This window comes from Rhinoraja longicauda, chromosome 39, assembly GCF_053455715.1.
Source record: "Rhinoraja longicauda isolate Sanriku21f chromosome 39, sRhiLon1.1, whole genome shotgun sequence".
In the NCBI taxonomy this organism is placed as follows: domain Eukaryota; kingdom Metazoa; phylum Chordata; class Chondrichthyes; order Rajiformes; family Arhynchobatidae; genus Rhinoraja; species Rhinoraja longicauda.
The window spans coordinates 12,601,171-12,627,725 of record NC_135991.1 but is presented as its reverse complement, the minus strand read 5'-3'; the positions used below and the strand labels follow the sequence as shown (position 1 = coordinate 12,627,725).

At 54.4% G+C, this 26,555-nt stretch overlaps 1 pseudogene across 1 annotated transcript; it reads right to left on the bottom strand.

The window, feature by feature from the left end:
- Positions 1-498: 498 nt before the first annotated feature.
- On the bottom strand, positions 499-26,502 carry LOC144611218 (WD repeat-containing protein 46-like; annotated as a pseudogene). The gene is made up of 13 exons (XR_013549494.1): positions 26,349-26,502; positions 24,437-24,605; positions 20,891-20,971; positions 17,668-17,780; positions 17,055-17,142; positions 16,402-16,463; positions 15,139-15,243; positions 14,052-14,203; positions 8,716-8,863; positions 2,633-2,727; positions 1,509-1,604; positions 1,044-1,158; positions 499-743 (listed from the first exon to the last, which is right to left on the bottom strand). The product of XR_013549494.1 is annotated as a WD repeat-containing protein 46-like (transcript).
- Positions 26,503-26,555: the final 53 nt, after the last annotated feature.

The window sequence follows — 26,555 nt, the reverse complement described above, 5'->3', positions numbered from 1 at the left end:
ACAGGCCATTCGGCCCACCGTGTCCGTGCCGACCAGCGATCACCCTGTACAATAATTCTATCCTACGCACTAGGGACAATTTGCAATTTTACGGAAACAAATTAACCTACAAACCTGCAGGTTGGAAACCGGAGCACCCGGAGAAACCCCACTGGGTCACAGGTACATACTCCATACTGACAGCACCCGTAGTCAGGATTGAACCTGGGTCTTTGCCACTGCGCCGACCCTGGTTTAGGTTTGGAGATACAACATGGAAACAGGCCCTTCGGCCCATCGTGTCCACGCCGACCATCGATCACCCGTTCACACACTCGTTCTGTGATATCCCACACTCTCATCCTCTCCTAATAGGGGGGGACATTTACAGAGGGCCGATTAATCCACACGTCTCTGGGGTGTGTGTGGGGGGGGGGGGGGGGGAGCACCCGGAGAAACCCCACGCGGTCACGGGGAGAACGTACAAGCTCTGTACAGACAGCACCCGAGGTCGGGATGGAACCCGGGTCTCTGGCGCTTTGAGGCAGCAGCTCTACCCGCTGCGCCGCCCCCGGTGTGGGGCAGCTGACCGCGACCGGGGGTCCCGGGTACAGGGCAGGGGGTGGGGGGGAGGAGGGGAGCTGCGGACGGGGTTACGTGTGGAAGCGGGTGAGGGCTGAGGGAGGGAGGGAGGGGGTGGGAGCCGCCATCTTCTGCTGCTTCTGCGCCTTCACTTTCTGCTCCACGCTCCTCCGCACCCGGTCCTGTGGGCAGAGCGGCCCGTTAGACGGCAACCCCAGACTCCCGGGGGAGGGGGAGACGGTGACCGCCCTCCCCTCACACCTCCCCCTTTGCCCACCAACTCCCTCACCCTCCCTCACCCACTCCCCCTCCCTCACCCACTCCTCTCCCTCCCTCCCCCTCCTCCTCCCTCACTTTCTCCCCCACCCACCCACCCTCTCCCTCTCCCCACTCCCTCTCCCCTCCCCCTCTCCCTCCCCCTCACCCTCTCCCCTCCCCACTCCCTCTCCCCTCCCCCTCCCTCACCCTCTCCCCCCCCTCACCCTCCGGTTGCCGCTGGCCACCAGCTTCTTCCTGCGCTCCAGGTTCCCGCTGGAGCTGTCGGCCCTTCATCCGCCGCCTGGGCTCAAACTTGTTCGTGTCCGTGGGGTCGTAGCCCTGCGGGGGGGGGCAGGGGGGTCATGAGAGGTGGGGGGAAGGGGGACGGGGAGAGGGTTTCGGGGGGTGGGACTAACACCAGGCGCTGCACCCTGTCGCGTTGCCTCTGCCCAGGGCAGTGGGTCGGAGGGGAAGAGGGTCGTGGGGGGGGGGGGGAAGATAGAGGGAGAGGGTGGGGGGGTACAGTGAGAGGGTTCAGGGGGAGGGGACCTTAACACTCACCGGGCGCTGCACCCTGTCGCGATGCCTCTGCTCGGGGAGGTGGGATCGGAGCGGGTCGGGGTTCGTGGGGAGGGGAGAGAGTGGGGGGTTCGGGGGGGAGGGGGTTCAGGGGGTGGGTCTACACTCACCAGGCGCTGCACCCTGTCGCGGTGCCTCTGTTCCAGGGAGAGGGGGTCGATCTGCCCCAGGAGCTCCGGCTCCAGTGAGATCAGCTCCGGCTGCAGCTGTGACACAGGCAGGGTCAGCGACACGCAGAGAGACCCCCACCCTCACATGGGGAACCCCCCCACTCCCCTCTCACACCCACAGGGGGGGGGCAACTCCCCCCACACACACACAGACCCCCCCAAAATAAACAGACCCCCCCCACCCACAGCCCCCTACCCCCCCCCACACACACTCAGACCCTCCCCACACACAGACACCCCCACACAGACACACACTCAGACCCTACACACAGAGACCCCACACACACACCCCCCATACACACAGACCCCCCACACACACACATAGACCCCCCCTACACACACACACACACACAGAGACCCCACACACACAGAGACCCCACACACACAGACCCCCCCCTACACACACACACACACACAGAGACCCCCCCCACACACAGAAATACTCCCCCCCCGCACCTCATCCACCGGTTGCAACGTTTACCCCTTTCTTCACCCCCCCCACCCTCACGCAAACACACACCCCTCCCCAGTTCACCTCCCTTCCACCCACACACCCCCCCACCCCACCTGTCCCTGTTCCAACCAATCCCCCCCACACCCCACATTCATGGTCTCCCCCCCCTACACTCCCCCTTCCGCGACCCCCAGCATTTCACCCGCTCCCACCCCTTACCCCTCTCTTGTATCTTGTGCTCTTCACTTGCGAAGAGTCCACCAGCGAGCAGACTGGAAGGAACACTTTTTGCATTTGCTGGGGACCATCTTTACATTTACGCCGAGACAATTAACCGACAAACCTGCACGTCTTTGGAGTGCGGGAAGAAAATGGAGCACCCGGAGATAACGCACACAGGTCACGGGGAGAACGTGCAAACTCCGTACAGACAGCGCCCGTAGTCGGGATGGAACCCGGGTCTCAGCAACTCTACCGCTGCGCCACCGTGACTGCCCTGCACTGCTCTGTGCTCCCAATGCCTTCCCTCCTCCCCTCCTCCCCCCCCCCCGCCCCCCACTCCCCCCCCTCTCACACCCACCTTCTCCCCAACCCCCCCTCTCACACCCACCTTCTCCAACAGGGCCTTCACCTCCCATTCCTGCCGCTGCTTCTTACTGCGGTACGGGTTACACACCAGCCCGTCAAAGTTTGCCTCTCCGGCCCCTGCAGTGGACAAGAGCACCGGTCACTCCCTCCCCGGACCATCCTACCCCCCCTCCCCCCCAGACCACCGTACCCCCCACACCCCCGGGCCACCCTATCCCCCCCCTCCCCTCCTCCAACCACCCTAATCCCCCCACCCCCGGACCACCGGACCCAACCTCTCCTCTCATCCCCTCCCCCTGACCACCCACTCCCCCCCTCCCCAGACCACCCTACCCCCCTGCCCTCCTCCCCTCCCCCGACCACCATATACCCCTTCCCCATCACCGACCACCCTACCTCCTCCCCCAGACCACCATACCTCCCCCTCCCCTCCCCCCGGACCACCCTACCCGACCCTCCCATCCTCCCCTCACCCGACCACCTATCCCTCTCCCCCCCCCGACCACCCTACACCCCTCCCCTCCCCCGAACACCCTACACCCCTCCCCTCCCCCTCCCACCCTACACCCCTCCCCTCCCCCGACCACCCTACACCCCTGCCCCGGACCACACTACCCACCGCACCCACCCCACCCCACCCCCCCTCCCCAGACCAGCCAGTTTCCGCGCTGTATCTCTAAACTAGACTAGTGTACGTGGTGATCGCCGGTCGGCGCGGGCGCGGTGGGGAAGGGCCAGTTTCCGCGCTGTATCTCTAAACTAGACTAGTGTGCGGGGTGCTCGCCGGTCGGCATGGGCGCGGTGGGGAAGGGCCAGTTTCCGCGCTGTATCTCTAAACTAGACTAGTGTGCGGGGTGCTCGCCGGTCGGCACGGGGGCTGTGGGGAAGGGCCAGTTTCCGCGCTGCATCTCTAAACTAGATTAGTGTGCGGGGTGATCGCCGGTCGGCACGGGCGCGGTGGGGAAGGGCCAGTTTCCGCGCTGCATCTCCAAAGCCTGACAAAAGTCGAGAGCGTAAAATGGAGTGCGCACTGGGGCCTGGCGGTCACGGGGAGGGAGAGCGTGCAAACTCCGCACGGATTGCAGGCAGAGTCAGGGGGGAATCCGTGTCTCTGGCACCGTGCCGCCCATGGACGTCCGTCTGTGGAGTGTGAGAGGAAACCGGAGCTCCCGGAGAAAACCTGAACTTGGACAGGTGGTGTGAGTGGGCGGATGCAAGGCAGATGCAGTTTAATGTGGATAAGTGTGAGGTTATCCACTTTGGTGGTAAGAATAGGAAGGCAGAGTATTATCTGAATGGTGTCAAGTTAGGAACAGGGGACGTACAACGAGATCTGGGTGTCCTAGTGCATCGGTCACTGAAAGGAAGCATGCAGGTACAGCAGGCAGTGAAGAAAGCTAATGGAATGTTGGCCTTCATAACAAGAGGAGTTGAGTGTAGGAGCAAAGAGGTCCTTCTGCAGTTGTCCAAGGCCCTGGTGAGACCGCACCTGGAGTACTGTGTGCAGTTTTGTTCTCCAAATTTGAGGAAGAATATTCTTGATATTGAGGGCGTGCAGCGTAGGTTTACTAGGTTAATTCCTGGAATGGCAGGACTTTCATATGTTGAAAGACTGGAGCGACTAGGCTTGTATACACTGGAATTTAGAAGGATGAGAGGAGATTTTATTGAAATGTATAAGATTATTAAGGGGTTGGACACGTTAGAGGCAGGAAACATGTTCCCAATGTTGGGGGAGTCCAGAACCAGGGGCCACAGTTTAAGAATAAGAGGTAAGCCATTTAGAACTGAGATGAGGAAAATCTTTTTCAGTCAGAGAGTTGTAAATCTGTGGAATTCTCTGCCTCAGAAGGCAGTGGAGGCCAATTCTCTGAATGCATTCAAGAGAGAGCTAGATAGAGCTCTTAAGGATAGCGGAGTCGGGGGGTATGGGGGAGAAGGCAGGAACGGGGTACTGATTGAGAATGATCAGCCATGATCACATTGAATGGCTGTGCTGGCTCGAAGGGCCGAATGGCCGATATTGTCTATTGTCTAACCCACGCAGGTTATGGGGAGAAGGTACAAACTCCGTACAGACAGCGCACGTGGTAAGGATGGAACCCGGGTCCCTGGCGCTGCGAGGCAGCAACTCTACCGCCGCGCCGCCATTGTGCGGTTTCTTCTTTCGGGTTTAATTTGTAAAACAACATTGTACATTGACACCATTAAACTACAATGGGCGGCACGGTGGTGCAGCGGGTAGAGCTGCTAACTCACGCTGAGTCCACTCCGACCAGCGATCCCCGCACGCTGGCACTATCCCGCACACTATCCTATCCTGAGTCTGAAGGAGGGTCTCGACCCGAAACGTCACCCATTCCTTCTCTCCAGAGATGCTGCCTGTCCCGCTGAGTTACTCCAGCTTTTTGTGTCCAGCTATCCTACACACACCAGGGACAGTTTAACATTTTTACCAAAGGCAATTACAGTCATAGTCACACAGTGACACAGTGTGGATACAGGCCCTTCGGCCCAACTTGCCCATACCGGCCAACATGTCCCAGCTACACTAGTTCCACCTGCCTGCGCTTGGTCCATATCCCTAAGGCAACTGCGGAGACTTTAAACTAGTACGGTTGGGGGGAGGGACTCAAATACAGATAGCTAATAGGCAGGGTGTGAGGCAGGAGGCAGAGAAGGGAAACACTCAGGCCCAACATGTAGGAGAGAAAGAAGTGAAAATAAATAAACTGAGAATAAGAGGTGATGGGTCCCTTAAATGTGTATATTTTAATGCTAGGAGCATTGTAAGAAAGGTGGATGAGCTGAGAGCCTGGATTGACATCTGGAAGTATGATGTTGTGGCGATCAGTGAAACGTGGCTGCAGGATGGTTGCGATTGGCAATTAAATATTCCAGGATTTCATTGCTTCAGATGTGATAGAATCGGAGGGGCAAGAGGTGGAGGTGTTGCATTGCTTGTCAGGGAAGATATCACAGCAGTGCTCTGGCAGGATAGATTTGAAGGCTCGACTAGGGAGGCTGTTTGGGTGGAACTCAGAAATGAGAAAGGCTTAGCAACACTTATTGGGGTGTATTATAGACCGCCAAATGGGGAACGAGAATTGGAAGAGCAAATATGTAAGGAGATAGCAGATATTAGTAGTAAGCACAGAGTAGTGATTATGGGTGATTTCAATTTTCCGCACATAGATTGGGACTCACATTCTGTTAAAGGGCTGGATGGTTTGGAGTTTGTAAAATGTGTGCAGGATAGTTTTTTGCAGCAATACGTAGAAGTACCTACCAGAGAAGGGGCAGTGTTGGACCTCCAGTTAGGAAATGAGACGGGTCAGGTGACGGAGGTATGTGTTGAGGAACACTTTGGGTCCAGTGATCACAATGCCATTAGTTTCAATATAATTATGGAGAAGGTCAGAACTGGACCAAGGGTTGAGATTTTGGATTGGAGAAAGGCTAACTATGAGGAGATGAGAAAGGATTTAAAAGGAGTGAAATGGGACATTTTGTTTTATGAAAAGGATATAATAGAGAAATGGAGGACATTTAAAGGTGAAATTTTGAGAGTACAGAGTCTTTATGTCCCTGTTCGGTGGAAAGGAAAGAATAATAAGTTGAAAGAGCCATGGTTTTGTAGGGAAATTGGACACTTGGTTCGGAAAAAGAGGGAGATATACAATAAATATGAGCGGCAGGGAGTAAATAAGGTTCTTGATGAATATAAAGAATGTAAAAGGAATCTTAAGAAGGAAATTAGAAAAGCAAAAAAAAGATATGAGGCTGCTTTGGCAAGTGATGTAAAAGTAAACCCCAAGGGTTTCTACAGATATGTCAATCGCAAAAGGATAGCGAGGGACAAAATTGGTCCATTAGAGAGTCAGAGTGGACAGCTATGTGCTGAGCCGGAAGAAATGGGGGTGATATTAAACAATTTCTTTTCTTCGGTATTCACCAAGGAGAAGGATATTGAATTATGCGACGTAAGCAAAACAAGTAGAGTAGTGATGGAAACCATGAGGATCAAAGAAGAGGAGTTACGGACACTTTAAAAATATATAAAAGTGGATAAGTCTCCAGGTCCTGACAGGATATTCCCTAGGACACTGAGGGAAGTTAGTGCAGAAATAGCAGGGGCTATGACAGAAATATTTCAAACGTCATTAGAAACGGGGATGGTGCCGGAAGATTGGCGCATTGCGCATGTTGTGCCCTTGTTTATAAAAGTAAACCTAGCAATTATAGACCTGTTAGTTTGATGTCTGTGGTGGGAAAATTAATGGAAAAGATACTTAGGGACAATATATATAAACATATGGATAAACAAGGCCTGATTAGGAACAGTCAACATGGATTTGCGCCTGGAAGGTCATGTTTGACTAATCTTCTTGAATTTTTTGAAGAGGTTACCAGGGAAATTGATGAGAGCAAGGCTGTGGATGTTGTCTATATGGACTTCAGTAAGGCATTTGACAAAGTTCCACATGGAAGGTTGATTAAGAAGGTTAAATCGTTGGGTATTAATAGTGAAGTTGCAAGATGGATTCAACAATGGCTGAATGGGAGATACCAGAGGGTAATGGTTGACAACTGTATGTCAGGTTGGAGGCCAGTGTCTAGTGGAGTACCCCAAGGATCTGTGTTGGGTCCGCTGTTGTTTGTCATTTACATCAATGATCTGGATGATGGTGTGGCAAATTGGATTAATAAGTATGCAGATGATACGAAGATAGGTGGTGTAGTTAATAATGAAGTAGATTTTCAAAGTCTACAGAGAGACTTGGGCCTTTTGGAAGGGTGGGCTGAAAGATGGCAGATGGAGTTTAATGCTGATAAGTGTGATGTGCTGCATTTTGGTAGGACAAATCAAAATAGGACGTACAGGGTAAATGGTAGGGAATTGAGGAATGCAGTGGAACAGAGGGATCTGGGAATAACTGTGCATTGTTCCCTGAAGGTGGAATCTCAAGTGGATAGGGTGGTGAAGAAGGCGTTTGGTATGTTTGCCTTTATAAATCAGAGCATCGAATATAGAAGTTGGGACGTAATGTTAAAATTGTACAAGGCATTGGTGAGGCCGAATCTGGAATATGGTGTGCAGTTCTGGTCGTCAAATTATAGGAAGGACTTCAACAAAATAGAGAGAGTACAGAGGAGATTTACTAGAATGTTGCCTGGGTTTCAGCACTTAAGCTACAGAGAGAGATTGAACAGGTGGGGTCTTTATTCTTTGGAGCGCAGAAGGTTAAGGGGGGACTTGATAGAGGTTTTTAAAATTTTAAGAGGGACGGACAGAGTTGACGTGGGTAAGCTTTTCCCTTTGAGAGTGGGGAAGATTCAAACAAGGGGACATAACTTCAGAATTAAGGGACAAAAGTTTAGGGGTAACATGAGGGGCAACTTTTTTACTCAGAGGGTGGTGGCTGTATGGAATGAGCTTCCGGTGGAAGTGGTGGAGGCAGGCTCGATTTTATTATTTAAGAGTAAATTAGATAGGTATATGGATGGGAAGGGATTGGAGGGTTATGGTCTGAGAGCAGGTAGATGGGGCTAGGTCGGAAAAAGTGTTTGGCATGGACTAGAAGGGCCAAACTGGCCTGTTTCCGTGCTGTAATTGTTATATGGTTATATGGTTATATAAACCTGCCCTATCCATGTAACTGTCTAATTGTTTCTTAAACGTTGGGATAGTCCCAGCCTCAACTACCTCCTCCGGCAGCTTGTTCCACACACACTCACCCTTTGTGTGAAATAGTTACCCCTCGGATCCCTATTAAATCCTTTCCCCTTCACCTTGACCCTACGCCCTCTGGTCCTCGATTCCCCTACTCTGGGTAAAAGACTCTGTGCGGTCTATTCCTCTCGTGATTTTATACACCTCTGTAAGATCACCACTCATCCAAGAGTAATCTGGGCAATTAACCTACAAACACGCACGTCTTTGGAGTGTGGGAGGAAACCGGAGCACCCGGAGAAAACCCACGTAGGTCACGGGGAGAACGTACAAACACCGTACAGACATCACCCGTAGTGGGGATCGAAGCCGGGTCCCTGGTGCTGCGAGGTAGCGGCTCTACCCGCTGTGCCACCGTTGTGCCCACTCACCTGGCACCAGCATGCTGGTGAAGCCCAGCCCGTGACCCACTCCCAGCATATCCTCGTAGGGGCAGAACTGGAGCCCGTGCACGCCCTGACGCACAGCGTGGGTCAGGTACGGGCTCCGCACCGTCGCGCTGCGCACGTCTTTGTAAACCTGCCGGAGGGAGAGAGTGAGGGAGGGGGGGGAGAGGGAGAGGGTGAGAGAGGGAGTGGGTGGGAGATAGAGAGGGGAGAGTGAGGGAGAGAGGTTGAGAGAGGGTGAGAGAGGGAGAGAGGGAGGATAGAGAGGGAGAGGGTGAAAGAAGGAGAGGGAGAGAGGGTGAGAGGGAGGAGGAGAGGGAGAGAGGGAGGAGAAGAGAGAGGGAGAGGGGGTGAAGGAGTGAGCGAGAGGGGAGAGAGTGGAGAGGGAGCGAGCGAGAGGGGGAGAGAGGAGGGAGGAGAGGGAAGGAGGGAGAAGGAGGAAGAGGGAGAGAGTGAGGGAGCAAGCGAGAGGGGGAGAGAGGGAGAGAGAGGGAGGAGAGAGAGGGAGTAGGAGAGAGAGGGAGGTCACACACACACGCACACACACGCACACAGAGGGAGGTCAATAGACAATAGGTGCAGGAGGAGGCCATTCGGCCCTTCGAGCCAGCACTGCCATTCAATGTGATCATGGCTGATCATTCTCAATCAGTACCCCGTTCCTGCCTTCTCCCCATACCCCCTGACTCCGCTATCCTTAAGAGCTCTATCCAGCTCTCTCTTGAATGTATTCAGAGAATTGGCCTCCACAGCCTTCTGAGGCAGAGAACTCCACAGATTCACAACTCTCTGACAGAAAAAGTTTTTCCTCATCTCCGTTCTAAATGGCCGACCCCTTATTCTTAAACTGTGGCCCCTGGTTCTGGACTCCCCCAACATTGGGAACATGTTTCCTGCCTCTAACGTGTCCAAACCCTTAATAATCTTATACTTTTTGATAAGATCCCCTCTCATCCTTCTAAATTCCAGTCAGTGAGGGAGAGAGGTCGGTGAGGAATTCAGAGAGGGAGGTGTGGGAGGGGAGGAATTGGGGCCACTGAACTATATCACCCACACAACCCCACTCCTCTCCCACCCCACTGTGTCCCGGCCACCACCCCTCTCTCCACTCCCCTCTCCCTCCCTCCCTCCCCACTCTGCACTCTCCCCTTCCCACTTGCCCCCTCCCTCCCCAACCCTCTCCCCCTCTACTCTCCCTCCCCCCTTTCCCCCTCCCCACCCTCCGTTCCCCCCATTTCACCCAGAGAGTTGTGAAACTGTGGTATTCTCTGCCACAGAGGGCAGCGGAGGCCGATTCACTGGATGTTTTCAAGAGGGAGTTAGATTGAGCTCTTCGGGCGAAAGGAATCAAGGGATACGGGGAGAAAGCAGGAACGGGGTTCAGATTTTCAATGATCGGCCAAGGTCATATCACTCCCCCCTCTCCCCAGACCCCCCCCCCTCCCCCACTCACAAGCCACTCTTGTCCACAGCGACGGCCCAGACCCCCCCTTTGTGGCAAAGCATCTTCACCAGCGGCTCCTTCACGTTGGGACTCCACAGCGTCACCGTACCTGGGCACGAGGGGGTAACCGTGAAGGGGTGATGCTCAGCACAGTGGCGCAGCGGTAGAGCCAGAGACCCGGGTTCCATCCCAATGACGGGCGCTGTCTGTACGGAGTTCGCACGTTCTCCCCGTGACCTGCGTGGGTTTTCTCCGGGTGCTCCGGTTTCCTCCCACGCTCAAAAGACGTGCGCGTTTGTAGGTTAATTGGCTCGGTGTAAATGTAAAGATTGTCCCTAGTGTGTGTAGGATAGTGATAGTGTGCAGGGATCGCTGGTCGGAGCGGACCCGGTGGGCCCGAAGGGCCTGTTTCCGCGCTGTATCTCCAAACTAATCTAAACTAAACGCCGTGAAGGGGCAACACTGTGGGGGGGGGGGGGGGGCAGGGGGGGGGGGAAGAGTGGGGAATCGGAGAGGAGGGGGGCAATCTAGGGTCACATGGGAGTGGGAACGGGGAGAGAGAAGGGGAGAGTCGGGGGTTACTGAGCGGAGGGGGAGAGGAGTAGGGGGTCATAGAGTCATCGAGTGATACAGTGTGGAAACAGGCCCTTCGGCCCAACTTGCCCACACCGGCCAACATGTCCCAGCTACACTAGTCCCACCTGCCTGCGCTTGGTCCATATCCCTCCAAACCTGACCTGTCCATGTACCTGTCTGACTGTTTCTTAAACGATGGGATAGTCCCTGTCTCAACTACCTCCTCTGGCAGCTTGTTCCATACACCCACCACCCCATGTGTAAAAATGTTAGCCCTCAGATTCCTATTAAATCTTTTCCCCTTCACCTTGAACCTATGTCCTCTGGCCCTTGATTCCCCTACTCTGGGCAAGAGACTCTGTGCATCTACCCAATCTATTCCTCTCGTGATTTTATACACCTCTACAAGACCACTCATCCTCTAGGGGCTAGCGGAATCAAGGGATATGGGGAGAAGGCAAGCACAGGTTGATGATTGTGGATGATCAGCCATGATCACAATGAATGTTGGTGCTGGCTCGAAGGGCCAAGTGGCCTCCTCCTGCACCTATTTTCTGTTTGTATCCTGCGCTCCATGGAATAGAGACCCAGCCTACTCAACCTCTCCCAATAGCTCACACCCTCTGGTCCTGGCAACATCATAGAAACATAGAAAATAGGTGCAGGAGGAGGCCATTCGGCACTTCGAGCCAGCACCGCCATTTATTGTGAATCCTTGTAAATCTTTTCTGAACCCTTTCAAGCTTGACAATATCTTTCCTATAACATGGTGCCCCGAACTGGACACAAATGCAGTCTCACCAACGTCTTATACAACTGCAACATGACCTCCCAATTTCTATACTCAGTACTCTTGACTGATGATGGCCAATGCGCCAAAAGCCTTTTTGACCACCTGATCTATCTGCGACTCGACCTTCAAGGAATCATGCACCTGTACTCCTAGATCCCTACGCTCTACAACACTCCTTGTTTCTTGTATATTTAATAAATAAAATAAAATAACGTTTAAAAAAAAATTAAAGGGCGGCACGGAGGCGCAGAGGTAGAGTTGCCGCCTTACAGCGAAAGCAGCGCCGGAGACCCGGGTTCCATCCCGACTACGGGCGCCGTCTGTACAGAATTTGTACCTTCTCCACGTGACCTGCGTGGGTTTTCTCCTAGATCTTCAGTTTCCTCCCACACTCCAAAGACGTGCAGGTATGTAGGTTAATTGGCTTGGTAAATGTAAAAGTTGTCCCCACTGGGTATAGGATAGTGTGCAGGGATCGCTGGTCGGCGCGGACCCGGTGGGCCGAAAGGGCCTGTTTCCGCGCTGTATCTCTAAACTAAACTAAACTCCCCAGAGGCCGACCATTCACTGTGGAGGTGGACAGAGGAGAGTGGGGACAAGTCGTGGGGCAGAGGCAATGGGGGAAGGGGATAGAGGGGTGACAGGGGGGGGGGGAACACGGGGGGGGGGGGGGTTTACAGGGGGGAGGGCAGCGGGACAGGAGGGGGCACATAGGGAGCATGGAGCACACGGGCGAGACACATGGACATGAGACACACATGGGGAACGGAGCACACGCAGGGGACACGCAGCACACACGGGGCGGCATGGACAGAGGGAACGTGGGAGTGGGGGGAGCAGAGAGGGGGTCACGGACACAGGGCACAGACAGGGAGACATGGGGGGGGGCAGGGAGAACGGGCAGGGGAGAGACAGACGCACACGCACACACACACACACAAACAGGCACAACACACAAACGCAAACACACACGCATACACACAAACACGCACACACACACACACAAACAGGCACAAAAGGCACAACACACAAACGCGCACACACACGGACGGACGATCACAAACACGGAGTTCAGATGTGGAGAGGAACACGCATCACAAGCAGGGAACACGGATGTGAGAACACACCAGGCAGACACGCACACAGAGCAAACAACCAGCACATGGGGAAGGGGGGGGGGGGGAAGAACATGGACATGTGGCGCAGCGCGCGCACACACACACGCACGCACGCACACACACCCCACATACACACACACGGACGCACGCACACACACAGATGGGGGAGGATCATGGGCAGGTAGCACAGAACACACACACATGGATGGGATGGGGGTGGGGGAGAGAGAAAGACACACACACACACACACAGAACGTTAAATGACCGGGAGGGACGTTACTGTTTTTTGAAGGTAGGCACAAAATTTTGGAGTAACTCAGCGGGACAGGCAGAGAAGGAATGGGTGATGTTAACTCAAGCCCACTGACACTATCCTACACACTAGGGACAAATGTTTTTACAATTATTACCAAAGTATTTAACCGGCAAACCTGCACGTCTTTGGAGTGTGGGAGGAAACCGGAGCACCCGGGGAAAACCGACGGGGTCACGGGGAGAGCGTGCAAACTGCGCAGACAGCACTTGCGGTCGGGATCGAAACCGGCAGCAACTCTACCGCTGCGCCACTGTGCCGACCCTTTTAAATTATTTATATACCTCCAGTCCATCCATTTGTACACATGGTTCTATCAATATTTGTCGCTTGGTGAAACGCACCATGCTCAGACTGTGGGAGGGCGACAAAAACTAAACACGATCACGGGCGGCACGGTGGCGCAGCGGTAGAGTTGCTGCCTCACAGCGCCGGAGACCCGGGTTCCATCCTGACCGCGGGCGCTGTCTGTACGGAGTTTGTACGTTCTCCCCGTGACCTGCGTGGGTTTTCTCCGAGATCTTCGGTTCCCTCCCACACTCCAAAGGCGTGCAGGTTTGTGGTTAATTGGCTTGGTGTCTGTGTAAATTGTCCCTAGTGTGTGTCGCATGGTGTCAGTGTGCGGGGATCGTTGGTCGGCGCGGACTTGATGGGCCGAAGGGACTGTTTCCTCGAGTGGGTGGGTGAGTGGGTGGGCGGGTGTGTGGGCGAGTGGGTGGGTGGGTTTGAGGGTCGGTGGGTGGGTGAGTAGGCGGGTGAGTGGGAGGGTGGGTGAGTGGGTGGGTGAGTGAGAGTGGGTGGGTGGGTGAGTGAGTGGGTGTGTGGGTGAGTGGGTGGGTGAGTGGGCGAGTGGGTGAGTAGGTGGGTGGGTGGGTGGGTGGGTGAGTGAGTGGGTGGGTGGGTGAGTAGGTGGGTGGGTGGGTGAGTGAGTGGGTGAGTGGGTGGGTGGGTGAGTGGGTGGGTGAGTGGGTGAGTGAGTGGGTGAGTGGGTGGGTGAGTGAGTGGGTGGGTGGGTGGGTGGGTGGGTGGGTGAGTGTGTGGGTGGGTAAGGGGCATGGAGGGCTGCAGGAACTCACGCAGGTTGCCAGCAGGAAGTGGTAGGGGAGAAACTCCATGCGTAGAACATCGTTGAACGTCTTCAGGCAGTGCAGCTCGATGCCCTGGTTGTCGTAGATGAACAGCCACTTCTTCTGTGCCACCGCAAACAATGGTCTCCGTGTGAAGCCACCTGCCACACAGCACAACACAACACACAACATGAGGCGGGTCAGGCACGCACGCACGCACCCAGCTCCCAGGGCAGGGGCACAGCCAGGCAGTCTGCCCACGGAGTACAGTCTGATGCAGTGTACCACAGTGGTATAGTCTGAGTACGACAGATAGGGACGGAGGGAGGGGGGAATGGATGGAGGAATGGAGGGAAGGAATGGAAGGGAGAGGGGGAGGGAGGGAGGGCTGGAGTGAGAGAGGGAGGGTGAGTCAAGTCAAGTAACGTCAATTTTATTTGTATAGCACATTTGAAAACAACCCACGTTGACCAAAGTGCTGTGCATCAGTTCAGGTACTAAGAACGAACATACAATGGCACACAAACATAACAGCACATACATAAACAGTTCACAGCGCCCCCTCAGAGGGCCTCAAACGCTAGGGTGTAGAAGTGGGTTTTGAGCCTGGACTGAAGGAGTCGATGGAGGGGGGGGGGGGGCAGTTCTGATGGGGAGAGGGATGCTGTTCCACAGTCTCGGAGCTGCAACCGCAAAAGCGCGGCACCCCTGAGCTTAAGCCTAGACCGCGGGATAGTCAGTAGCCCCAAGTCTGCCGACCTGAGGGACCTGGAGATAGAGTGGTGGGTTAGAAGATTTTTGATATAGGAGGGGGGGGGGGGGGGGGGCAAGCCCGTTTAGGGCTTTGTATGTGAATAGGAGGAGCTTGAAGTTGATTCTGTACCGTACAGGGAGCCAGTGGAGAGAGGCTAGAATCGGGGTGATGTGGTCCCTTTTACGGGCACCCGTCAGGAGTCTCGCTGCGGCGTTTTGGACCAATTGGCAGGGACTAGGGGGGGGGGGGGGAGAATAGAGGGAGAATGGGAGGGAGGGAGAGAGAGTGAGGGAGGGAGGGAGAGTGAAGGAGGGAGGGAGGGTTGTTGGGGAGGGAACATACCGAATGTCATTCACCCGTTCCATGACGTTCATCTCACACAGCAGCCGTTTTGTGTGCCAGTCTAACGCCGCCACATGCCCACGACGCCCAGCCAACAACAGGTGCCTGGGGTAGAGAGGGAAGGGGAGAGAGAGAGAGAGAGAGAGAGAGAGAGAGAGAGAGAGAGAGAGAGAGAGGGAGATATGGAGACTCCGCACTAATCAAGAATCGCTGCCTTAAAGATATCCGCTGACTTGTGGCTCCACAGCCGTCTGTGGCAAAGGAATCCCACAGGATTCACCGCCCTCCGACTAAAGAAATTCCTCCACATCTTCCCAAAGGTGCAACCTCTTTAAACTGAGGCTGTGCCCTCTGGTCCTAGACTCTCCCACCAGTGGAAACATCCTCTCCACATCCACTCTATCCAGGCCTTCCGCCGTTCGGTAAAGTTCCAAGGAGGCCATTTCCGAACCCCAGCGGGCACAGGCCCAGTGCCGCCAAACGCTGATCGTACGTTAACCCCCACTCGTATTCCTGGGATCGTTCTCGTAAAACCTCCTCCGGTCCCTCTCCAGGGCCAGCACGCCCTTATTCGGGAGATTGAGAATGAACAGCCAGAATTGAGAATGACCAGAGAAGGTTCACCAGATTGATCCCTGGGATGGCAGGACTTTCATAGGAAGAAAGACTGGAATAGACTCGGCTTGCACTCACTGGAATTTAGAAGATTGAGGGGTATCTTATAGAAACTTACTTCTTAAGGGGTTGGACAGGCTAGATGCAGGAAGATTGTTCCCGATGTTGGGGAAGTCCAGAACAAGGGTCACAGTTTAAGGATAAGGGGGAAGTCTTTTAGGACCGAGATGAGAAAGTTTTTTTTCACACAGAGAGCGGTGAATCTGTGGAATTCTCTGCCACAGAAGGTAGTTGAGGCCATTTCATTGGCTATATTTAAGAGGGAGTTAGATGTGGCCCTTGTGGCTAAAGGGATCAGGGGGTATGGAGAGAAGGCAGGTACGGGATACTGAGTTGGATGATCAGCCATGATCATATTGAATGGCGGTGCGTAGCGTCTCGAAGGGCCGAATGGCCGACTCCTGCACCTATTTTCTATGTTTCTATGATCTCATTGAATGGCGGTGCTGGCTCGAAGGGCCGAATGGCCTCCTCCTGCACCTATTGCCTATCGAGATTCAGGCTTTGGGGAATTACCCGGCAGTAACCGCTGGCCCCACTCTCCGCCCTTCCCCCAACACCCAGCCCCCCCCCCCCCCGTCCACTCACCTTCCGTTCCGCGTGTAGTTTATTCTGTACGGTCCGAACTGAGTCAGGTCCAGGTTGAAGTACTGCGGGCAAAGGCAGGACATGAGCACGGTGTGAGAGGCACACACACACACGCACACACACACGCGGGGAAGGGTGTGAGACAATAGACAATAGGTGCAGGAGGAGGCCATTCAGCCCTTCGAGCCAGCACCGCCATTCAATGTGATCATGGCTGATCATTCTCAATCAGTACCCCGTTCCTGCCTTCTCCCCATACCCCCTGACTCCGCTGTCCTTAAGAGCTCTATCCAGCTCTCTCTTGAATGCATTCAGAGAATTGGCCTCCACTGCCTTCTGAGGCAGAGAATTCCACAGATTCACAACTCTCTGACTGAAAACGTTTTTTCCTCATCTCAGTTCTAAATGGCCTACCCCTTATTCTTAAACTGTGGCCCCTTGTTCTGGACTCCCCCAACATTGGGAACATGTTTCCTGCCTCTAACGTGTCCAACCCCTTAATAATCTTATACGTTTCGATAAGATCTCCTCTCATCCTTCTAAATTCCAGTGTATACAAGCCTAGTCGCTCCAGTCTTTCAACATATGACAGTCCCACCATCCCGGGAATTAACCTAGTCAACCTACGCTGCACGCCCTCAATAGCAACCCACCTTGGCGCTGCTGGTGATGTCGACCACACTGGCGATGTCCTGCTGTAGGATCGTACACGTGTCCTCACCCTCATCCGCTTCCAGGAACCTGGAGATGGGCGGGGAGCAGAGAGAAGGGGTGAGCTGGTGAGTGTGAGTGTGTGCGTGCGTGAGTGTGAGTGATCTTACCCTGCCTCCTCTGGCAGTAGGTCAGATCGCGCTGCCAGCCTGTGTGTGTGTGTGTGTGTGTGTGTGTGTGTGTGTGTGTGTGTTCGTGTGTGCGTGTGTACAGTAGCTGGTCAGATCGCGCTGCCAGCCTGTGTGTGTGTGTGTGTGTGTGTGTGTGTGTGTGTGTGTGTGTGTGTGTTCGTGTGTGTGCGTGCATGTGTACAGTAGCTGGACAGATCGCGCTGCCAGCCACTGTGCATGTGCGTGTGTGTGTTCGTGTGTGCGTGTGTACAGTAGCTGGTCAGATCGCCCTGCCAGCCTGTGTGTGTGTGTGTGTGTTCGTGTGTGTGTGTGTGTGTTCGTGTGTGTGTGTGTGTTCGTGTGTGTGTGTGTACAGTAGCTGGTCAGATCACGCTGCCAGCCTCTGTGCGTGTGTGTGCGCGTGTGCATGAGTGCGTGATCTTACCCTGCCTCCTCTGGCAGTAGCAGGTCAGATCGCGCTGCCAGCCTCTGTGCGTGTTTGCTCAACTTGGCCCCCTGCTGCAGCCGGCTCTTCACCCTGCGGCCCTCCAGCTCGCTCTGCCGGGGGAAGCAACCAGCGGTCAGGCCCGGTTACAGCCGACACGGTCCCTACCCCACCCCCCCCACACCCCCCCCCCTCCACGGCAGCGCCCCACCGCCTCATCCAGACAGCTAAACTCCTCCCCTGCCCATCCACAGAAGAAAAATGGTGGTAAATGAATGCCAAGAACAACAAGGATTAGAGGTATGCTTGGCGAATAAAACTTATCAAGCACATATTAGCAGAGAGTGGAGATTAAAGGTAGAATTAAGAAATATAAATGGATTCCAGATTTAGTGGCCCTGTCAGTAAAGCAGGAAATTTCTTCATTGATTCCAGAATAGTTATCTGAAACAGTATGATCATGAAGATTGAAAGCAACGTGGCCTTGGCAGAAATGTTGGTATCTTCCTCACCGATGGTGCAGTACGAGATGATTGGAGTGTAGCTAATGTGGGGCGATTATTTAGGAAGGGCGACAAAGGCAAGCCAAGGAACTACACATCAATCAGTTGTGGAAATGCATCTGATGGAATTTATGTGCATTTGGAAAGGCAAGATTGATAAGGTAAGAAAGAGTAAGAAAATAACTGCAGATGCTGGTACAAATCGAAGGTATTTATTCACAAAATGCTGGAGTAACTCAGCAGGTCAGGCAGCATCTCAGGAGAGAAGGAATGGGTGACGTTTCGGGTCGAGACCCTTCTTCAGTCTGACCCGAAACGTCACCCATTCCTTCTCTCCTGAGATGCTGCCTGACCTGCTGAGTTACTCCAGCATTTTGTGAATAAATACAAGATTGATAAGGGATCGTCTGAAGAAAGGTCTCGACCTGAAGGGCCGAATTGCATAATCCTGCACCTATTTCGCTTCCATGTTTCTATATCTTTGTCCCTGAATCTGCAAATGTGCTTTTTTCCCGTGTGGGTTTAGATATGTATTGTAGGAAGGAATTGCAGATGCTGATTTAAACTGATGATGGACACAAAATGCCGGAGTAACTCAGCAGGCCTGGCAGCATCTCTGGAGTGAAGGAATGGGTGATGTTTCGGGTCGAGACCCTTCTTCAGACTGAGTGATGCCTTCAGACCCTCTCAGTCTGAAGAATCTCAACTGAAACGTCACCCGTTTCTTCTCTCCAGAGATGCTGCCTGTCCCTCTGAGTTTACCTCTTTGTGCCTAATGATTTTAAAACTAAGCCCATGATGCCAGCACCTCCCCCGGACTTGGCTGGCTTTACCTTGCGCTAAACGTCATTCCCTTGTGCTCATGAGATCGTAAGTGAGTGGAGCAGAATTAGGGCCATTCGGCCCATCAAGTCTACTCCGCCATTCAATCACGGCTGATCTATCTCTCCCTCCTAACCTCATTCTCCTGCCTTCTCCCCGACGCCCGTACTAATCAAGAATCTATCGACCTCTGCTGTACTGTAAATGTACTAATATACACTGCAAGTGCAGTGTGGTGCTCAATTGTGATCATGTATTTTCCACCTAGTAGCACGCACCAAAAGCTTTTCACTGTGCCTCAGTACACGTGACAATAAACTAAACTGAACTGAAGTTGGTCGGCACGGACAAGCTGGGCCGAAGGGCCTGTTCAGCTCTACGACTCTACGCTAACAGGCGAAATATCCACTCACTGAACGATTGGTCTGTGGTGTGGGGTTACAGGGAGACGACGATGTACAAATAGCTGAGGTGAGGGCAGAGGAGGTTGATGGGGGGAAGAGGGAAGAGGGGGTGGGTGAGAGAAGTGCGGAGGGGGGAAGGAAGTGGAGGTGGGCGGAAGGGGAAACGAGGGGTGGAGGAGAATGGGGGGGGAGGGAAGTGCGGGGATGCAGGCCGGAGGGAAATCAGGGAATATGAGATTTGAAAGGGGAGAGAAGGGGGGGAGGGGGAGATGGGGAAGAGGGAGAAGGGGGAGGGGGATTTTAGAGGGGGGGGGGGCGGGAAGAGGGATTTGAGGGTGGCAGGGGAATATTTGAGAGGGGGAGAAGGGGAGGGGCAGAAGGGGGAGGGCGGGGAGAAGGGGAGAGGGAAAAGGGGCTTTGAGAGGGATTTGAGAGAGGGGGAAGGGGAGGGAGAGAAGGGAGGGGGAGAGAAGGGGGAGGTTTATCCACTTTGGTGGTAAGAATAGGAAGGCAGAGTATTATCTGAATGGTGTCAAGTTAGGAAAAGGGGACGTACAACGAGATCTGGGTGTCCTAGTGCATCAGTCACTGAAAGGAAGCATGCAGGTACAGCAGGCAGTGAAGAAAGCCAATGGAATGTTGGCCTTCATAACAAGAGGAGTTGAGTATAGGAGCAAAGAGTTCCTTCTGCAGTTGTACAGGGCCCTAGTGGGACCGCACATGCAGTACTGTGTGCAGTTTTGGTCTCCAAATTTGAGGAAGGATATTCTTGCTATTGAGGGCATGCAGCATAGGTTTACTAGGTTAATTCCCGAATGGCGGGACTGTCATATGTTGAAAGACTGGAGCGACTGGGCTTGTATACACTGGAATTTAGAAGGATGAGAGGGGATCTTATCGAAACGTACAGGATTATTAAGGGGTTGGACATGTTAGAGGCAGGAAACATGTTCCAATGTTGAGGTAGTCCAGAACAAGGGGGGCCACAGATTAAGAATAAGGGGGTAGGCCATTTAGAACAGAGATGAGGAAAAACTTTTTGAGTCAGAGTTGTGAATCTGTGGAATTCTCTGCCTCAGAAGGCAGTGGAGGCCAATTCTCTGAATGCATTCAAGAGAGAGCTAGATAGAGCTCTTGGATAGCGGAGTCAGGGGATATGGGGAGAAGGCAGGAACGGGGTACTGAGTGAGAATGATCAGCCATGATCACGTTGTATGGCGGTGCTGGCTCGAAGGGCCGAATGGCCTCCTCCTGCACCTATTGTCTCTTGTATATTAAGGGGGAGGGGGAGAAGAGAAGGGGAGGGGGTAGAAAGGGGGAGGGGGTAGAAGGGGAGGGGGAGAAGAGAAGGGGGAGGGGGGAGAAGGGGTAGTGGGAACAAATGAAACCTCACTCCGTACTCCACTGATGCCCCCCTCCCCACACTCGACCCACCCCCGCTACCCCCTTGTGTCTCCCTCCCCGTCACCCCCCCCCCCCCCCGTCACCACTCACCGCCGGGACGTCCCGTCCTCGTTTGTACTTCTGCAGCAGTCCCTGTGGGAGAGGGGTCGGTCGGGAGAAGGGGTCCAACTTCTATGGGGAGAGAGCACGGGGTCAACAGAGATGTCCGGAAGGGCCGGGGATTCCCCACCGTACCCACCGCCCCCCCCCCCCCCTCACCTAGAGGCGGGATAGTGCTAGAAATGGCCCCACCCCTCCCCGACCCCTTCCACCCACACCCCCTCCCTCCCCCCCCCCCTCCGGCTTTCCATTTTAGAAACATAGAAAAATAGGTGCAGGAGTCGGCCATTTGGACCTTCGAGCCATCACCGCCATTCAATATGATCATGGCTGATCATCTAAAATCTGTACCCCGTTCTTGCTTTTTCCCCATATCCCTTGATTCCTTTAGCCCGAAGAGCTAAATCTAACTCTCTCTTGAAAACATCCAGTGAATTGGCCTCTACTGCCTTCTGTGGCAGAAAATTTCACAGATTCACAACTCTCTGGGTGAATAGGTTTTTCCTCGTCTCAGTCCTAAATGGCCGACCCCTTATTCTTAAACTGTGACGTCTGATTCTGGACTCCCCCAACATCGGAATTTTTCCCCCTGCATCTAGCCTGTCCAATCCTTTAAGAATTTTATGTTTCTATTTTGACTCAGATATAGGAACAGCTTCTTCCCAGTTGCTATCAGGCTACTGAATGGTCCTGTCATAAACTAAGAGTAGTCCCAAACTTGCAACACACTTTATAGTGGACTTTGCACTTTTTTAAACCTGAACTTTGCCTTGTATGGGTTGATTTTACTCTAGTACAGCATGAATTGCTTGGATAGCACGGAAACAGTTTTTCACTGTATCACAATACATATGATAATTATATAACAAAATAACAGATGTTCGCAAAACCTTTTGCGCGTTCCTAAACTAATTTGTACTGCTTGTATTTAAAATTAACCTTAGTTCATTGGCTATATTTAAGAGGGAGTTAGATGTGGCCCTTGTGGCTAAAGGGATCAGGGGGTATGGAGAGAAGGCAGGTACAGGTTACTGAGCTGGATGATCAGCTATGATCATATTGAATGACGGTGCAGGCTCGAAGGGCCGAATGGCCTACTCCTGCACCTATTTTCTATGTTTCTATGTTACTTTTATTATATAATCTATTTGGCAAAAGTATTCTTTATTAATATTTTTATGCCAATACAGTGTTTGTCCTATTTACTGTGAGACAAATTAATCCTTTTAAGTGGTACTTCATATTTAGCTCGGGCAGCTTACAACCCAATGGTGATTTTGATTTCTCTAATTTCAAGTTGCCTCCCCACTCTAGTCGTTCTGCCAGTTCCACTGTTTGTATCCATATTACCCCTTCGTTATCCATATTACCCCTTCGTTATCCATATTACCCCTTCGTTATCCATATTACCCCTTCGTTATCAGCTTTTCCACAGCCAAAAATGGACCATCGTGGGCATCACCTTTCCTTAGTCATCGGCAGTGTTGCAGTGCTAACTTTTCAGGTACCAGAGCTGGCACTGGTTAAGTTCCACTGGCCACTGTTAAGTTCCCCGCAGGTTAAAATTCCCCGCTGTTTATTTTGGCTTTTTTTTTTTTACAGAGGTCCGGAGTGATGCTCTGGTGAGCTCCGGCAGCACAGCGCCCCCGGTCATCAGTGCTGGGTGTTTGTTCTGAACCTATTCATGCTTCTAGTTTCCTTCTCTCTGACTCTCAGTCTGAAGAGGTGTTTCAACCCAAAACGTCACCTAGTCCTTTTCTCTGGAGATGCTACGTGGCCCACTGAGTTACTCCAGCACGACTAAACTGCCGATTATCCATTTCAAGTTATCCAGCAGCTGTAAATAGCAAGGAAACTATTTTAGCTGGATAACCAAGGACCTTGCTCCACTTGTTTGACGGGCCTGTAAGTGGAATAACAGTTGCTCCCTGAACATGCAGGTAGGAGCATCTACAAAAGACCCCCCCCCCCCTCCTTCTCTCCTCATCTGACGCCCTTTTGTTCCCACTTCACCTCCAGACTTCCTTCGTCACTCACTCCACTCACCTGTATCCACCCACGGCTTGTACTCGCTGGAATTTAGAAGATTGAGGGGGGATCTTATAGAAACTTACAAAATTCTTCAGGGGTTGGACAGGCTAGATGCAGGAAGATTGTTCCCGATGTTGGGGAAGTCCAGAACAAGGGGTCACAGTTTAAGGATGAGGGGGAAGTCTTTTAGGACCGAGACGAGAACGTTTTTTTTTCCACACAGAGTGGTGAATCTGTGGAATTCTCTGCCACAGAAGGTAGTGGAGGCCAGTTCATTGGCTATATTTAAGAGGGAGTTAGATGTGGCCCTTGTGGCTAAAGGGATTAGGGGGTATGGAGAGAAGGCAGGTACGGGATACTGAGTTGGATGATCAGCCATGATCATATTGAATGGCGGTGCAGGCTCGAAGGGCCGAATGGCCTACTCCTACACCTATTTTCTATGTTTCTATCACTTGTTTTGTTTATTTTATTTAAGCTACGTTTAGAGATAATGCCAAAAGGAACTGCAGACGCTGGTATATACTGAAGGTCGGCACAGAGTGCTGGAGTAACTCAGCGGGTCAGGCAGCATCTGTGGAGAACATGGATAAATGACGTTTCACAGAGTGCTGGAGTAACTCAGCGGGTCGGGCAGCATCTGTGGAGAACATGGATCAGTGACTTTTCACAGAGTGCCGGAGTAACTCAGCGGGTCAGGCAGCATCTGTGGAGAACATGGATCGGTGACGTTTCACAGAGTGTTGGAGTAACTCAGTGGGTCAGGCAGCATCTGTGGAGAACATGGATAGGTGACGTTTCACAGAGTGCTGGAGTAACTCAGCGGGTCAGGCAGCATCTCTGGAGTAAAAGGATGGATGACGTTTCTGGTCAGGTCTGAAGACAGGTCCCGACCCGAAACCTCACCCATCCTTCTTCTCCCGAGATGCTGGCTGACCCGCTGAGTTACTCCAGCATTCTGTGTCTTTCTTCCACACATCACTCGCCAGGTTTGGTCGCAACTCTCTTTTCCAGTTTTCCAGTTTTCCTTCCCCCCACCCCCCCCACCCCCCCCCCACCCCCCCACCCCCACCACAATGCCATCGGTCTCCAGATGGATCTCGAACCAAAACGTTGTCTGTCCATTCCCTCCACAGATGCTGCCTGGCCCGCTGAGTTTCTCCAGCACTTCGCGTTTAGCTCAAGATACCATCTTAGAGGTATCAGAGGTTATGGGGAGAAGGCAGGAGAATGGAGTTAGGAGGGAGAGATAGATCAGCCACGATTGAATGGCGGGGTGGACTTGAAGGGCCGAATGGCCTAATTCTACTCCGATCACTTCTGACCTGCATTCTCTTGTGTTTCCCTCTACAGTTCAATCTCTGTACCCCCAGTTTCCTCCCCTGCGCCCCCTCCCCTCATCCCGTTTTCCACCACTCCTCCAACCCCCCCCCCCACTCCACGGTTCTCTCCCGTCCCCTGTTCCCCCACCCCCATTGCCTCAGTGCCCGAGGCGTCGGTACTCACCCCCGACAGCGCCCCCCTGCCGCGGCCCCTGCCGCGACCACCGGGGTTCTGGGTGCCGGGACGTCTTTGAGCAGCAGCCCTTCCCCGGGCCCCCTGCTTCGCCACCATGCCCCCTCCTCCTCCTCCTCCTGCATCGCCCTTAGTCTCGGGCTCGGCCTCCCAATAACGCCTGCGCTTCTGAAACGAACGTGGTCACGTCAGACCCCAGTCCACACCCCCACCCAGTGTCTGCTCTCTCCCCTCCTCACCACCACCAGCCCTCCAAATCTCTTGTCTCACTTCTGCATCCATCTCTTGCCACAACCCATCCCACCCCTCCATCCATCCTCCTTCCCCCATCCCTCCACTCACCATCCACCTCCATTCCATCCATCCCACCCTCCCCCTCACCCCGCCCTCCCTCCACTTTCCCTACTCCTTCACTGCATCTCTCCCACCTACCCCTCGTCCCCCCCCACCTTCCCCACCACACCCCCTCTCTACTTAACGCACTTTCCCTCCCACCCCGTGCTTTTTCCCTCCCATTTCTCCCATCCCCACCCCTTTCTCAACCCCCACCCATATCCCCCATCCGTCCCTTCTCCTCCACCAACCTCCCAAACTTCTCCCGTCACCCTCTCTCCCTCCTTCTCCCCTTCCCTCCACACTCCCTCACCCCCTTCCTCCCAGCCATGCTCCTTCTCTCTCCCCACTGGCTCTCTCTCCTCTCCCCTGCTCCCACTCCCTCTCACTCCTCTCTCCAGCTCCCACTCTCTCTCCTCCCCCACGTCCCTCACTCTCTCTCCTCTGTGTGTGCGTGTGTCTCTCCTCTCCCCTTCCTCTCACTATTTCCTTCTCCCCCCCTCCCGTCCCTCTCCCCCCACTATATGTGATCTCCCCTCTCACCCTCAGCCTCAGCCTCACCTTCCCTCCCTCCTCTCCCTCTCCCTCTCCCTCTCCCTCTCTTTCTCTCTCTCACCTCCTCTCCCTCCCTCCTCTCACTCTCCCCCCCTCTCTCTCTCCCCCTCCCACGCTGCCCCCCTCGGCCCCCCCCCTCTCTCTGCCCCCCCTCTCTCTCTGCCCCCCCCTCTCTCTCTGCCCCCCCTCTCTCTCTGCCCCCCCTCTCTCTCTGCCCCCCCCTCTCTCTCTGCCCCCCCCTCTCTCTCTGCCCCCCCCCCCTCTCTCTGCCCCCCCCTCTCTCTCTGCCCCCCCCTCTCTCTCTGCCCCCCCCCTCTCTCTCTGCCCCCCCCTCTCTCTCTGCCCCCCCTCTCTCTCTGCCCCCCCCTCTCTCTCTGCCCCCCCCTCTCTCTCTGCCCCCCCTCTCTCTCTGCCCCCCCTCTCTCTCTGCCCCCCCCTCTCTCTCTGCCCCCCCCTCTCTCTCTGCCCCCCCCCCTCTCTCTCTGCCCCCCCCCCTCTCTCTCTGCCCCCCCTCTCTCTCTGCCCCCCCCTCTCTCTCTGCCCCCCCCTCTCTCTCTGCCCCCCCTCTCTCTCTGCCCCCCCCTCTCTCTCTGCCCCCCCCTCTCTCTCTGCCCCCCCTCTCTCTCTGCCCCCCCTCTCTCTCTGCCCCCCCTCTCTCTCTGCCCCCCCCTCTCTCTCTGCCCCCCCCTCTCTCTCTGCCCCCCCCTCTCTCTCTGCCCCCCCCTCTCTCTCTGCCCCCCCCTCTCTCTCTGCCCCCCCCTCTCTCTCTGCCCCCCCTCTCTCTCTGCCCCCCCCTCTCTCTCTGCCCCCCCCCTCTCTCTCTGCCCCCCCCTCTCTCTCTGCCCCCCCCCTCTCTCTCTGCCCCCCCCCTCTCTCTGCCCCCCCTCTCTCTCTGCCCCCCCTCTCTCTCTGCCCCCCCCTCTCTCTCTGCCCCCCCCTCTCTCTCTGCCCCCCCCTCTCTCTCTGCCCCCCCCTCTCTCTCTGCCCCCCCCCTCTCTCTGCCCCCCCCTCTCACCCTCCTCTCCTCGCCGCCATCTTGTCCACACGTTCGCCGCGCGGGTGCGGGGGAACAATAAAGTTTGTTGAAGACTCCGCCGCGTCTCCGGGGCAACGGGGCCCAGTGCGCCCAGAGCGGCCGCGCATCCTCACTCCCAACCTCTCGGCCCGTCCCCTCACTACTAGCCCCGCTCCCCGTCCCCTCGCTACTAGCCCCGCTCCCCGT